This window comes from Aquila chrysaetos, chromosome 8 (genome assembly GCF_900496995.4).
Source record: "Aquila chrysaetos chrysaetos chromosome 8, bAquChr1.4, whole genome shotgun sequence".
Classification (NCBI taxonomy): domain Eukaryota; kingdom Metazoa; phylum Chordata; class Aves; order Accipitriformes; family Accipitridae; genus Aquila; species Aquila chrysaetos.
In genome coordinates this window covers 15,990,750-16,007,130 of record NC_044011.1, presented here as the reverse complement: position 1 = coordinate 16,007,130, position 16,381 = coordinate 15,990,750, and positions in this window count along the sequence as shown.

Genomic DNA, 16,381 nt, shown 5'->3' with positions numbered 1-16,381 from the left:
CTCAACAGAGGGGAGGCTGCCGCAGCTCTGTGCCCTCAGGTCCAACCAGTAGCGAGGCTGGGCTTGTATTCCCAATAGTCATGCACGCAAACACCTCTATAGAACCCATGGCTGGCCACGCGGCCAGCACAGACACATACTCGCCACTCACAGAAGCACAAATGACACCAACGGCTTCATCCTGTTCCCCTCTCTGGCTGTTCAGGGTGAAGGTCTGCTAGTGGGAATATGTATACATACACACCATGTGGCTCTCTTCAGTGATCAGCTGGGATGAGACACTCAGTCTACCCAGTAGCTGGCCTGGATCCTGCCTTTCACCAGCCGTGGCTCCTCCCTTAAGCATCTCGTGACATGTTTTGTGCAATCCCCAAACGGCCGCCCCCTGCATCCCCAACTGTGTCCCGTATCCCTAGGCGGTGACACCCCTCAGTCTGTGAGGGGCTCCAGGGAGCTGCTCCCCTAGACCCATGGTGCTGGGTCTCATGCCTGGCCCGTGGGGCTGAGGCTCCCCTGTGACAGCCCGGGGACAGTCTAGGGAGGGACCTCATTTCTCTGATGGCATTATTGGTGTTCCCCCACCTGCCCTTCTGCCCCAGTGCTCTTTCCTGTGTGGGGAGATGGGTCTTTTATGGGCTCATGGCTCCTGTGGCGGCCCCTGGAGTAGCCAGGGCACAGCATTATTTAGGATCCCTCAGCTGCCGCTGTCTCTCCGTGCTCCCTGCATGTATGCAGGCACATATCACGTAACTTAGGAGTCATATCTGGCAGTCTCACTACTCAATACTGGTTTCTCTCATATGCCAGAAAGACAGCATTAGACACGTGCAAAGGATGCACCTGTTGGAGAAATACTGTTCACAAAGAGACTGACTCCTCTGCCCAGCTGCAGATGGTAATGTAGGGAAAAATGCTTCTGCGGCAATACAGTTGGCTTTTGCTGAAGGGAGGGGATTCAAATAGGCAATTTAAAAAAAAAAAAAGATAAACTTTTAGGAAATCCTCAGAGTGCACTAGTGAAGTACTTGTTATGGGCCTCACAGGTTCCACAAGGCATTCTGAAATAAACAGAAGACTCTGAGGAGCCATCATAAATTGCCCTGTAACAAATATCTTTTCTAAATCACAGTGTAGTGCCATTTTGGTAGCACTGAAAATAGAGCATTATGTGACACTAAGCAATTGCCACCCATTATTTGCTTAATGAAATGTTGCAGAATAAAGAGATGACTTTGATTCTTCGAGTGGAAGAACACTAGTGAAATCGCTACACAGTGGGCATGGCGATGCCTAGCTTTTTGATTTCTCCATGTGATTATATTTTGAGAGATAAATTTGTTTCAGAATTAAAAGTAGAGGGAAACTGTTGACTATGTTTTTGAGAATTTTCCGATGTGTGTTTTGATTAATTTTAGAAATAGTTAAAAGCTACGGAATTTAAAATCTGACAAGCTCTACTTATTTTCAAATGAGGAAATAGCATCAATTTGCTCCTTTGTGAAGTGTGAGCTTATGATTCTTTCCATAAACCCATTATCAAAAGGTGGGGGGAAAGTCCAAAAAGTACAAGCAGTAAGCAGCAGTGACTTCAGTCACAGTTATTCACAGATCTTTTCATAGAGAATTTTCAATGTCTCACTTCTCAGAACGTGCCTGACTTGGGAAATTACTCCTCCTTGTGCTAGCCAAGATTAGAGTATCTGTTATTCCAATCTTAAGTTTATGCAACTTAAGAAAAAATATATACTGACTTACTTTAAAAATCCCCCTAGTGAAAACAGCTTAACCACATGACCTGAAAGTATCACGTTAAAATTAAATCTGCAAGTTCCCTTTGGTTATCAAAGGTATTTTTTTTTTTTTTTTTGTTGGGGGGAACAGTTGCCCTCTTAATTTGTAAGAGCAATATTCTGCTACATTTCAGGAAGAGAACTTAAAATCTAATGACTGGCAAGGCTTTGGCAAATTTTCTTTCCTTTTTTGATAGTGACATCCTGGTGTTACATGTATTGCAGAAGTTATGCTGCACAAAAAAGGATTGCTGTGTCTTTGTGTTATGATGTTCCTACTTTATGGCCTTTTTGCTGCTGTTTGCTCACAAGGGGTGAATATACTGAGACAACATGAAAGTGCTGAAAAAACTGTGCAGATTAAGCTGATGGATGACAGCGAATGTCAGCAACTTTCTTGAATCAGAGATGTAAGCTTTTGCTTCTGGGGAGTTCATTTGCAGCTGAGTTACACTTTAAAGGTTAGTTAGATTTAAATATTAGGTGTTCAGAATCCTAATGGATCATCCTGGTAATGTCTCCCAGAAAGGGATACGTTGTTTTTTATGAGCATTCAATGGGAGTTTAATTCTCCGTATTCTTCTGGAAGGACCTGTGAATGTCTTCAGTGAGCTTCATTTAGTAGGTTAGTGAGTTCAGTCTTTCTTGTCTTCAGTGCCTTTAGATACTCCCTTAGTTTCAACACAGTGTACTTAGGAGTTGAGATTTGCCTTAAATGAGCTCAAATATCATCCTGTCATGGACAAAAATATCCAATATCAAGAGGATCTTGGTTAGCAGGATATCAGCATAGTTTAGGCTCTGAAGTTCAAAATTATGAACCTGTCAGTTGTTCCTTAATTCTGGAGAAATCTGAGATCCATAGACACCTAGATTTTCACCTTCAAAGTTGCTGAGAAACTTCTTGCTTATGCTTAGATGAACTTCAGCCTCCACAAAAGAAGAGTGAGGATTTGTTTGGTAAGGGTATGTGCTTTTAGGAGATTTCTGGGCTTTGGGGAGATTTCTGGTCCTGCTGCAAATATTGTTTATATATTTTGTATTAAGTGATAAACAGAATATGTTTCTTTTTAGGGGGGAAAGAAGGTCTTTCTCTATGATCTGATTATTAGATTCTAGATTTATGTGCTTGCTTTCTTCTTCATCCACTGAATCTTGAATTTTCTCCTATTGATTAGACAAGTTCAAGAGGAATAGCAGAGTGCATTTCAGAGGTTTTCACACTGTAGAGGAAGGATTTGAACCCATGTCTGTCATCACCCAGAATTACTAACTATTGTCTAAAATCAGTCTCCTTCAGCTTTATTTTTGAAGACAAAACCGTCCTTTTCTAGGCAGGTGTTGGGAGAAGGATCAAGTGGAGAACGATGCCTTTTGTTATCTCCGAGTCACGGAGAAGGGCAGGATGTCACACTCACCTTTGTCCTCGCCATTTCATGTCGGCTAACATAGGGGGTCACATCCTTGGCAGGTAGAGTTTGGTGGATCTCATTCAGAAGTGCCTAAATCTGCTTGTTTGGTGCACAAGGAAACAAGAACCCTGGACTCCGTGTTCGCTATTCGAAAGCTGGACCAGCTGGTCAGCTAAGGACACAGTGGTCAATGCTGTGATAGTTTAGTTGGTGGTTTAGTTTTATGTATGTGTGAGTCTTGCCTCTAAAACAGTCTTTTTTAATTCAAGTAAGTCCTAAAGACAGTATTTTAAATATAAACCTTAATCAAGGAGTTATGATCTCTTTTTCTTAGCATCACTGGAAAGGTTAAGAACATGTTTTCCAGAGTTTTGTGGGGAGATATTACTTGTGTTTTTCAGATAATTATTGATTTTTAAACTCTACAATGATACTTTGCACTCAGATAGCTTCTCATATAAGAAGCCCGTGGTAATACCAAATGATCTTTATATATTTGTTAGCACACACCAGCGTTTTATATTGATACCAACAGAAATATGCTTGCTGTTGATGTGAAACATTAAAAATAAACTTCCTAGAAGAAGCTTCTGCCCTTCAGAAAATCTAAAGGAATAATAGTGTTTCAGAGTGTTCCACTGGGAACCGTGTATACTGTATGAAATTGGTGGAAGATTTCAAATGGCTAATAAAAAATTATATTAGATAGACTGTAAATTACTATGAAGAGAAGCAGAGAAGAGTTGAATTTCTTGGCTCAGCTTATGGACCTTAAATCCTAGAAAAATATTTTCTAAGAAATGTGATGTTTCTTAACAAAGAGTGAATGTTATGTTTTAGGAATTTTTTTTTTGGCTATTATTTTCATTTTTTTTCAGGCTAAGCTGAATGAAATATATTAAATGGGGATAAAGAGAGAAAACTGTTGATATGCCCTTCAAACACCCTGCTTGCTCCCTCATGAAAGCATAAGCCAGAGCTGAGACACCACTGGAATGAGCCAAATTAAAAATTCAGCACACCTCCTCACAGCCTTTATCTCTCTGTTCTTCCACATGCAGAGGAAGCACACTTCACCACCATATCTACAGTAATTTGTGGGAGGTAATTTTGGAGGCTTATATAAATCATGAAAGCAGTGTCCTCACAACAGTTCTTGCAAAAGGCACCAGTAACAAACCCGACTGGGAGCAATTACCTACAGGCATGCCATGGGCTTTTCTTTTCAAACCTTTCCACAGTAACTGATATTGTAAGGTGAATTAATCTCTCTTCTGTCTTCCCAGTAAGTATCAATTAGTGTAAAAGAAGGCCCTCTGTTTGCCAGCTCATGACAGTAATTGTTGTTTCCTGCTCAATTTGCCTGCTGTGGCAATTAATACTCAAAATACTCCTTGAAACATTTGTGTGCACTCTTGCTGCGGGCAGCGTGTCTTGCTTCTTTCAGAACTGGTCTGGAAAGCTGCCTGTTTGCTGTAACTGAGCACTACGCTTTAAAGCTTGCACTTAACAGATGTAGACCAGAAGGCAGAAGCAGAGCTAAAGGCTAAGCAAAGATGTAAACAACAGAAGAGACACACTGGAAAAGCTTGAATTCCACAGAGTCTGGTGTCATGCTCTGGCTTCTCATACACACCAGGTGCAGTCCTGAAACCCCTGCAAATAGTGAGGGAGGCTGAACCTCGTTTTGGGTCACTGGGTGGTGGGAACAATCGCCTCAAGATGCAGCACAGCTCAACTTGAGTTCATAAAGGTCAAGTCATCAGTTTAGCCACAAAGGGTCAGACCAAAAGGTTTAGATACACGACCACCAAATCACAAACCCTTTCCAAAATGTAAAGTTCCACGCTTCTATTTGGCTGCCATTTATGACTAGATGCTAAATATTTTATACTTAACAGCGTTCGCTGGAATAGGAACTGGTACTAAGGTTCACCTCAGGAAGGAAAGCTCCTTAATTGCTGAATTGGGAATTATCATTGTCCCTTTGCTCTGGCTAAGTAAAAGGTTAATTATCCACAGCAAAGTGGAGCAGTTTCCAAAAAGAAAGAGTTTTCACTTCCTCTTTTCTCCCAGTCTCCCCTGAACTATCATCTGCTGTTTAAGCACTCTGCTAAAAATTGTGCTTAAGTCCTTTTGATCTCATGAGAGATGTGAGCTCAGGCCTTCCAGCTCCTGTGCGGGTGTTCTTGTCCTTGAGGTGCGGGTTAGGATGTATGAGGGATAAAGCATCACAGCAGCAGCAGTGATACATGAAGTGACATGGAGATGGGCACCCAGCAGTGGACGAAGAAGTTGTGGCTGTGATTTCAAACTGGAGGGAGGCATCTCCCTGAAATGTTGGGTAAAGGAACTTAAGTCCCAAGAAGAACTGCTGATTTTGGTGCTCAAATTCCCTTTAACATTTGCAAATGCCTGCTGTGAAGAAACCCTTGTGTTTGAACTCAAGCCACCCAATCCTCTGTAGATGACTGTTGCCAGATAATAACATTGTCTAAATAGAGTACCTTAAGCAGAATGCTGATGTAGTCTCCTGAGCTTCAGTTTAGATTTATGACAGAAAACACAGCACTTCTCTTTCTGAACTTGCTTACTTGCATTCGTCCATGTCATACCTTTGACAAATGTTCAAGATTGCATCTTACAAGTATTGTGCCTACATAATGCACCAAAGAAAGGCACTTAGACTGCTCCACTTTTCTTGCCTCAGAAAGCAGAACTGTCTTGGGATGATCGTTCTTTCACCTGTGGCTTGCCAGTTCATGGGCTGAGGAAAGAGGTGAACTGTTGTAGCCTTGCTCCCACACTAATCTGTTTTAAGTGATGAACCCGGTGAAAGGAGACACTGCAGGAGGACAAAGAGTTTTCCTGGCTAATTTTTGTTGGAGAGGTATACCTGCCCAGCTTACATCTTTGAAGCAAGTACAAGAGACAACTTACAAACAGGTAGTAATCTTTCTTGGTGCCACATGGCATAGGATTTCAGTGAAACATGAGGATGCATTCAGAGTGCCATAAGATAGTTGTGCTGTCAATGAGTGCGAGCACGCATAGACTCTGCTCAGTGAATTATTAACTCTCTTTATCAAATGCATAACAGAGTCAGCAAACTACACAACTTGTCTGAGTCATAGTTTTCACATTTGTATAGGAGGGATAATAGTACTACTTATAACAGAACAAAGGTTGTAAGGATGTCCTGTATTTATTTATGTATTTTTAAGTGACATAAAAACTAAAATTTCAAGGAAACATTTGTTTCTGATTTCTTTGTTTTATGTTTTGTCTTTCTTCCTTTTCTATTTTCTGTTTATTTTTAAGTAGCCTGCAGTTACTAAAAAGAGAGCATAGGAGATGACTCATTTCCAAATAACCACAATAGTAGAAAGAAATCAGCTTCAAGTGAAGCTTTCACACTTATCTGTATAATAAGCACTTGTAATTTCTCATCAGTTAGTGATTGCAAAAGCTACTTCGCAGTAGGAGATAACATATAGGAAGATGATATTTAATTTGTCACTAAGACTCTGGATGCTAGCAGCCACTGGCAACAGGAAGGTGTCCTGTTGGGGTACACTGACATTTGAAGTGAAAGAAAACAATAGTCTTTTTTCCCCCCTTTGGATTGTGAAAATGATTGTTTATGGAAAGTTCCATAATTTCAACTGTTTTCAAATATCTTTTCTCTCTTTGATTTCTCCCTTCTATGAAATATCTGTAGTCTATTAAGTTGAGATCTCTTGTAACCTCTGAAGTGTGACTTTGCTGTTGTCTTTGCCTGGAAGAATTAATAGAGCAAAGCATGTGCATTTTTGCCTGAGGTAAATGGGAGCACATACAGGGAATGCAATGGAAAGTTGTGTGATGGATCACTAAAAACATGGATGTCGTAGTTGCATAATTTTTTTGTTTTTAAATGTTTTTATGTATCTGAGGTGCTTGAAATGATAGAATAGTAGTATCTGTGTTAGCCTTAATCTTGCCTGTTTTGGGTATGCTACCCTTAGCATCACATTCAAATAGCAGAACTTTTCCTTTTGTGGGTGCCAGTATGTTTATGTACCATAAATCATTTAATCAGAAAGAAAACTATAAGACTAATTTGGCTTTGATATTACTGGAGTAAGTAAGGTATAATTCTGCTGAAATCAGTGGAGTTGCACAGGGCAACAGGAACTTGAGGAAAGACTTGTTGTCAGTTATCGTTACCTGGGGGAACAGATTCTGTCTGGTATATTGATTTACTTAGACTGCAAGGTCTGGTGGGGGGGGAAGATCTTCCTTTTGCTATAACTAACTGTGTAGAGCACCAGGGCAAAGACTTGTGGCAAATGAGGTCACTAGAGCCTTGGTCCCATGGAGTGGGGCTGCCAAGGAGAAAGGAAACAGCAGTAGGAGGCCCTTCACCTACCCAGTGGTTCTTGGGGCCATACCACTTTGTGCTGGAGCCATGTCAGGGCCCACAGGTTTGGGAGGTTGTACGATAGCCACAGTTGATGGTATAGCTACCACGCAGTGATAGCAAATGCTGCAGGAGGTGGAGGAGAGAAGCAATGGATGGCATTTTTTGGCAGAATTGTTCCTGCAGCAGTACTTCAGAAGGAGTTTGGGGATGCTTGTATTACTAAAGGATCAGCTGTCCTAACAGGAGAGAAAAATGAATTCCTGACTTATGTGTTCATTAATGTTTCAGTGGATCCGATGCAAAAGGAGGCTTTCGCCTTCTTGAATAAACTGCTACTGAATTCCTTTTGTTTTATTTCAAAGTAATATGCTGTCATTTCTCACTTCCCTTTTGGAGTGTTTATATACTGTCAGATAATTTCTTGGTTCTCTCTTGGAAGCTAGTACATTTTACTGAGGAGCTGAAGCATCCATTACATCTTTTATGTATCTCAGAAGGGTATTACGAAGTTCAATTAACATTTAAGAAGTGTTCTGCAATCCTCAGATGACATGTACAGTGGAAGCACACAAAATGGTTATTATCCGTTGAATGCATAATTTTCATGGGTATATATCTTTCATGCAGTTACTCTTGGGTAGAAGTGTTCTTTTGTTGGTTAGAAGGCCACTTGAACTTGTGCAGTGGTACTGGCCAAATATAGCATTAGGGGGTGTGAGATTTTTTTGCTTATTGAATTCACTCACAGTTGAAGGGAGAGTCACAAATAGTTGTTCTAGACTTTATTTATATAAAAATCTTAACAATTCTCAGTCCTGCAACTTGTAAGAACCTATGAAGTCAATGTGAAAATAAGTACAAAGGAAAGGAAGTCTAGAAGGCAGGAACCATGATCCTGCCACTGTGAAGATTTCACCTGCCATGCATGACTGTCTGTGCAGTCCCCACACCACTTCTAGGATCAAGTAGAGTTAGCATAGTAATTAGAACATGAATTTAGAGTTCATATCATCATTGTAAGTTTGCCCTTTGATATGGCAGATTGTGGGAGGATGGAGTGCCAAAACCTTGAAGTTTCATTAGTCCTGGAATGAATCATTTGCAGAGAAGAAAGGCTGCAGTCAGTCTGCCCTCTTTGAATGAATAAAGGTTTTTTATATACAAGTATGGCGAAGCTGGTTTCAGAGCACCTCATGATTCATGCTTTCAAACAGCCACTTGATCAGTCAGGTGGCCCTTCTGATGGAGCTCTCGAAACGCAAGCACCCAGAGGAGCATTGTACCATCAAATGCTATTTGGGGTTAGAGCATAAGCGCAAAATAAAATGTAAGCAAATGCATACGGTCTTTCAGCTGTAATACAGAAGAGTTAATTGCAGCTGAGGATCTGACTCTAATAAATAACTCAGCAAGCCAGTGAGTTTATTTCTTCCTTCCCAGCTCCTGCTAGGAAAGTTTTCCTTTGTGCTTGAGTATTGTAAGTGTGCAGCAAATTCCAGTATCAGTTTTCTTATGGCACCTGCTATTATTCCAGCCCAGCCATAATGAGAATTCCTTCCTGCCAGGCACTGTAGAAAGAGCCCCAGCTCTGCAGGATGCACAAGGGGGACAGAGCTAATTTATGTCCCAAACAACTCCACAAATGGAGAACACAAGCTGCCTTCTCAGTCTGGCCATAATGCTACTTTCATTTAGAATACCTTCTCCTTATGTCCAAGCAAGGATTGGATGTAATTTACAAGTCCAGCAGCTAAGGGGCAATCCAATTTTAAATTGCCTGATAATGCAAATTTCAGTAATTTACTTTTGCTTGCATCTTTTTGTCTCCTTCTAAAATTATTTGTTCCTGTGTAGATTTCTCAAGCCCATGCAGAATCTCTGAGACACACAGAGCAGAAATTCATTCTTTCAAAGAATTTTACAGTTTTTAAAATTTACTTTAATTTCAGCTGTATATGAAACCTGACATTTTAAAATTTGCCAAGAAAGAATTTCCAGAAAAAAATAATTTCACACAGAGCAAAGTTTTACTTTCCAAGCATTTTTGTTTGTTTGTTGTTGGTTTTTTTTTTGTCTATGGTTTATTTTTATTAGTCTCATCTGCTTTAATTGTAATTTTAAAATGAAAAGTTGCGATCAAAATCAGTTTTCACCACAGTCATGGCACTCTGTGGAATGTTTTAGCATTCCCAGAACCTCCCGTTCAGATACCAAGATCTCTTGTCTCTTTCTATCACTGCATCTCTATGAGGTTCACCGTGTTTCTTCTGTGCGTGGAATGGTTTTCTAACTCTGCACCATTGTGTTACTCAGGGTTGGAGTTGCTGTTGTTTATCCCATTATGTTCAAAGGATTGGAATTACATTCATTGACCAAATGAACAAAATCTTCAAGTTTCTGACCTTCTCCAGAGCAGGTCCCAGAGCATTCCTTCTCCTCTGGCTTTTAGACCATTAGGACCTTCTCTGTGTCCCAAGGCAGCAGAATATTTAAGTGTGCATTAACAGTTATCTGCCTAAAAGCTTTGTGAAATGTGGGCTGCTGAACTTGAATTAGAGGGCTCGGCCCTGACAGGGTCTTTCTCAGTGGCCAATCCAGTCAGGGTATAGTTGAGTTGCTTGAACATAGACATCTATTCCCATTAAAGGTATCCTATAGAGTGTTCCCCCAGCCTCCTGTTGTGTCTTCAGGAAGTCTTGTGTCTTTGCAGCCATGTGGTGTCCTTAAATAGTAGAAGAATCCAGTCCTTATGGTTTATTTAAAGTGAATCATATCAGCAGTTTCACTGAATACCGTGTAAAGCAGATGCTGAAGTTAACATATCACCTACTGACATGTTTCTGCAGAACTCAGACCTTTGAAGGATCAAGGCTGTGTTTACTTGGGAAAGCCAGAATACCATTTATGGCTCACAAAACCACATAAAGGGTAAGAACACAAAGATGTTAGCCTGAATCCTGACTCTGACAGTGATCAATAGCAGGTGGTGTTGGGAACAGGGTAGTAGCAGGACAAGCATGTAGCAGCGTTTCCTCAGATTTTCTTCTGGTTTCCCCAGGTTATCACTTGGTGGCTTGCTGAGACAGGGAGGATATCTTTGCATTTGCTAAGACATGACTTATTTTTTTCTTGGAATTCATCCAATCCCCTTTGAGCCTATGTAACCTCTTACCATTCACAGCATTCAGTAGTACATGATTTAACAATCCATTATGTGAGAAATATGTCCTTTTGTTCATTTTGAACCAGGTACCTGCTAGTTTCTACTGAGATGTTTCAGAAAGAAATTGTGGGGACTTGCTCTCCAGTCACTGTTGCAATGCCGTTTATGAATGCTTAGTTTTCTTATTCCTCAATCATCTTTTTTTTTCCTTTTTTTTTCCCTTAGGTGGAAGAGTTTTTATTATAAATATGGTAATAATGAGCTATAATAATCTAGGAGGAACTGTCAGTGAGCCTTCTCTGGCTCCCATTTGCAATCTTGTATATTTTTTTCATAGACAACTAAGTATGGTATGTGGTAATGCTATTTTCTACTGTCTGAGCGCAGCCTACACCTATCTTTATCCTTACATATTAATCAGAAATCCACTGTCAGCTGTAAATAGCAACAGAATTGAATTGTAGGCATTTTGTGTAGGCATTTTGTATTTAGCCCTTTCTTGTCTGAAAGGCATTAACACCTATCTGTACTTAATGTAATATTTCCAAATGTCAGTGTTTCTTTTTCTACCACTGCATCATGACTGCCAGTAGGCAATACAATTAAGGATGGAGTTCAATGATTTCCAAAGATATAATACTATAAGGTATACAGACATTTTCTACAACAATTTGTATTTCTTCTTGTATGATATTCTGCTTTTTTTGGCCGCTGTTTGCCATCCACATGCATTCTTAACAGTGACTTGCTGACCTTTAATTGGTTTTCTGATTAATCTGATGTCATGCCACTGTCAAATCTGAACTTAAATAGTTGTCATTGGAATGATGCCAGCGTTTGACTTTCCTGTTTTGTCTCTAGTTTGCATGAGACTAACAGCATCTTTTGTCAAGTCTGTAGCAGCTGGAAAAAGCTCTTTCCAGTACTGCAGGGCAGCACTACAGGGCATTCTTCTTGTAATGAATGAAACAGGGGAGAATCCTTCCCTATTCACTGATTCGGTGCCAGTTAATGAATTTATGAATCTCTGTGTATAACTGGGCAGCACTGCAGATGCAAAGATTATGTATTTGCTGGCATAGTTTTGGCCTTAAAAGTGCTCAGACTAGCCTGTAGAGGCTGGAAAAAGCTCACATTTTTCAGACTGACTCCCAGGTCTCAGACTGGACTGCTGCCGTGCGAGGTCTGCAGGATGGAGGAGTTTCCTGAGTGCTGGCATGCAAACAAGCACCCTGACCATCCAGTTTGCCTCAGCATACTTTACACATACACCTAGTGCTATCTTTGTGAATAGTTCCTGGGGTGGAAATACATTTCTCCTGTTCATAATTTATGCAGTCAGGGAAGTAGTTATGTTCGTTTGCTAAAGCTGCACTTACTCTTTGTTCAGCATTGTCCTTCACTACGTCAAAGCTGAATGAATTTGCTAGGTGTGTCCTCATCTGCTGTTCCACTAAGAAAACTACTGGGACAAGGCATGCCAAGCCAGAGAGCCTTGGGGGTCATAAAAAATATTTTTGTCAAAGAAAAAGTGCAAAAATGGAAAAGCAAGCTCTTCTTTTTTTAGGAAAAAAAAAATGAATGCTTCCTTTTTTTTCCTTTACCTTTTTCTTTGCCCCTACCTCACAGGTTGAGGAAAACAGGCTTAGACTGTTAGTCTTACCTCATCTGGTTTCTCCTCAGGAAGAGAGTGCTCTTTACTGCATAAGCAAAAACCCAGTGATGGATTAATTTTTAGTGTTATTTGAATTGTTCCCATGTTTGGAGGAAAAAATCGAATCTGTAGGCATGCTTTATGAATGTTAAGAAAGCTGTGACCTTAGCATATGAATTCCTGATTTGCAGTTCATCCAGAGAGGTATCTATGCATTCGCCTCCTATTTAAATTACGTGCTTTAGGTTAATTAAATCAGGACTGGATCTAAAAATAGACAAAATACCCTGTTTCTTCAGGTTGTTGTATTCTTTATGCATTTATACCAATTCTTCTAGCAGGCCTAACTGTAGCAGTTACTGTCAGATAATATAGGAAATAATATGTGACAGCTACTGGGGACAGAATAAGATATAAGTAGCAGTGTAGCATTTATGAGTAACTGTTTCAAGAGGTTCATGTCAACATAGTTTTGCTTAAGTTGAAACTTAGATGACTGGAAAACTTCACATGAGAAAAAGAGGTGAATTAGGGATTTCCACCAGCAAGAAAGTCATTAGAACTAGTTTGACCACAAAGGATGCAGTGGATGTATATTTTATCTTATTTTTCTAAAATGGTATCCAGCCACTTTATATACGTTAAGATGATTTTATATTAGCGATTAAGGTAATAACAGAATAGTCCTTCACCAAGGTGTTGCTCCTCTGGCACTGAATTCATACCCATGCTGAGTTTCCTACATGCTCCAGAAACCTTCTTGAAACTTTCTTCTGATCTTAAGCAAAATTTTTTACCTTAATGAGTTAGCTTTAAATATGACTCTGACTTCTGACTTGTAATAGTTATTTTTTCTTCTTGCATTTATTTTTGCTTTCAATTGGTAACGACATAACCAAAAATGATATGCAATTTAAATGCTATTCAATGCATTGTCAAGTAGCTAGAAACAGCTGTAGCGAAGAGATTCCTTTGAAGGCTGCAATTACGTTAGCCCTTCTTTCTCCCAAATCCGATAGCTACAGAATGTGTCTATGTATTACTCAGTGCCTGAAGTTTATTCAGGTAGGCTTCCAACTTTTAGAGGAAAGGAACATTTTTGGAATTCACTTCTATCACTCAGTCATTTTAGTAGCCTGAACAATCACAATAATTGATATAAAATAATTTTTTGCATTTACTATGGTGAGATTCTTGTTTCAGCCTTCCCTGATCTGTGGGCTTGAGTCAAACACAGGGTGGAAAGGTTAAGGGAGGAGGTTTGGTTTCATTCCAAAGGTGCTATTCATATTTGATGGATTTGTTTTATGTTGTAATAGCTAAGCTCTTTTTTAAGTGCAAAACCTATGAGTAGCTTAGTAGTCAAAGTGTAAACCTGCTTTTTGAGGCATACCTTGGAGCTGAGGCAATATAATGGGCCATTGCTCTGCCTGATGCTTTGGGGACTGTTCTGTCACAGGCAAGACAGAACTGCTTACTGCCTGGGACAACTCTCTGGCCCTGGGGTGGAGTATCTTCCCTGGGGATAGCTAACCCTTGCCTAGGGAGATCATGGGATCTTCAGCACTGGAGAGTTTTAAAAAAGCTGGAGAGTGGCCCACCTGTCATTCATCAACAACTAATCCTGATTAGGGAGGCATAGAATAGATGACCTTCCATTTTTAGGGTCATTTTTAGTTTAATCATTTTTTGCTCTATTCAGTTATTCTGAGTTGTGTTCTCCATAATTTCTAGTTTAATTTTGTTCAAAACCAGAGGTAAAAGTAGGGTGTCTTGACAGCTTTTGGCTCAAGTTCTTAATTATCACATGGGATGCCTAAAGGTTTTGTTATGTGAAGTCAGAAGTACACAGTTAAGAGAAGAATGGAAAGGAAAAGAAAAAGGTGAAGACACAATAGGCAGACTTTTGCTGCTGACAGTTCAATCCTTCCAAAGATTTCAGTCCAAGGTTTGTCTGAGAACAGGATGGGCTTGGTTGTGGTACCAGGAAGGAATTGCCACATGGGCAAAAATTTGAGAAGAGTTAAACTGAACATTGTGACACCTGCAATCTGCTCACTGGTACATGAAAAACAAGTACTGATAGCATGCCCCATGCTTTATGAAATTTTAAATGATGAACTAACAATATATGTCATATGTCTGACAGTGTTTAAACAAACATAAGAAATGAATCAGTAAGTAGGCCCAATTTTGCATTTCTTCTGTGCAAGTTAATTCCCTCTGAGGTCAAATTGCTCTCTGCTGTCTAACTGAACTGTATGTAGGTATTGACCACTAACAGATTCTTTGAGGGCTAGTTAGGAATATAATCAGCTTTCTATGGACTTAATTTTTTGTAATGTTTTGGCAAAATTACTCTAAGGGGAGAAGGAGATGCTGAATTTTGGGTAGGTGCAGAGAAAGGTGATGTTTGTGACAAGCAGAAAGTGACAAGTTCAACATTTACAGTTTGTTTAATGTAGCATTAATTAAAGAACAAAAGAAGGTAATTTTATGATTAATTTCTGTAAAACCTCTGAACGTTCAATTTTTTTTGGTGGTTGTGATATACTGAAAATGGGAAAAGGGAGAGTTCCAAACCACTATAGTTAGCTGCTGTGCATGATTGAGAGATAATATTGTATGGAGGTATATGCATTATAGAAATGCTAGATTATGGCAAGATCTGTGAAGGGAATGTAGGCATCTGAACTAAGACTTAATGTTGGACTTTGGCACTGACTTAAAGCTCATTTCAGCTATCCCCAGTGACAGCTACCTGAGAATATTAGATAGAACAACTAGCATCCAGTTGCCACCCCTGAGCTGCTAGCAGCTTTTCTCTCAGCTGAGCACTGTATCAGATAGTGTGACATTTCCATTTTACTGCAAAATAAAGGAAGTCCGTACGAGATGTCATTGAAGGTGCTCCTCTGCCTGTCTAGACTGAGGGGTTTGATCTTGTGGGCAATTTCAGAGCACACTGCCCAGGTTGCAGGTGACATTGCAGTGACCATTGCTTTCTTTCCAAGCAGGTGTCACCTCGCTAAGCAAGAGTTCCCTAGTTACAACAGGTATGCAGAGTTCTGCATCTCCTGCCATCACTTTCCATTTCCCCCTGAAAAAAGGAATCCATATGTTTCTTCTCCAAGGATTGTGCTTTTTTTTTTCTGTTACAGTTGCTCATAAAAGCGTAGTTGTGAAAGAAGATAAAAAAAAAAGTCTGATCTTTAGCTACATGTTTAGGCTGTTCACCTGGGAGATAAATAACTTGGGGCTGCTGTTTCAACAATCACTTGGGTATTTATATTGAGCAGCCCTTGGCTAGAATACGCAAATGGTCTGTAAACCAGGGGTGGGAACACGGGACTCCTCACTTTAATCTGAATGCTCAAACTACTAAGCTACCAAGCCACATTCTTGCTAATATTCTATCTTGGCTGCCAATTAATTGTTAATATTCTTTTCCTAGAAGTTACATTCACTAAGCAATTTACAAACAATAGCAAATCAGATAAAAAGGCAAGAGCTGCCTTCCACAATAATAACAGAACATACAATAAAAAAGACCCAGACTTGCCAATACTATCTAGATAAGATCACTTTCAGAGTGAGAATTTAGTCCATATACTGAGTTTTTTTATTGAGGTACTATGACAGGAACATAATTACTACCCAAGTAACTGTAGATAAGCTGATACCTGTGATACATTAAAGTGAATCAGAACTTCAGCCTCTCTGAAATAATACAGTATTATATACAGTATTGTACTGTAGTCCATGAAAAAAATATTTGCTAACCTTACTCTGTATTAACTGTATGTTAACTGTAGAAAGTATGTTAATACTGTTGGAACTGATGAAATGCTTTCTTTTATCTTTTGGTCTAAAAGCCTCACAAAAGTCTATATTTAAGACACTGTACCAACACAAGGTGAGCAATAGTTGCTGACCATTAAAACCCATAGGTAAATA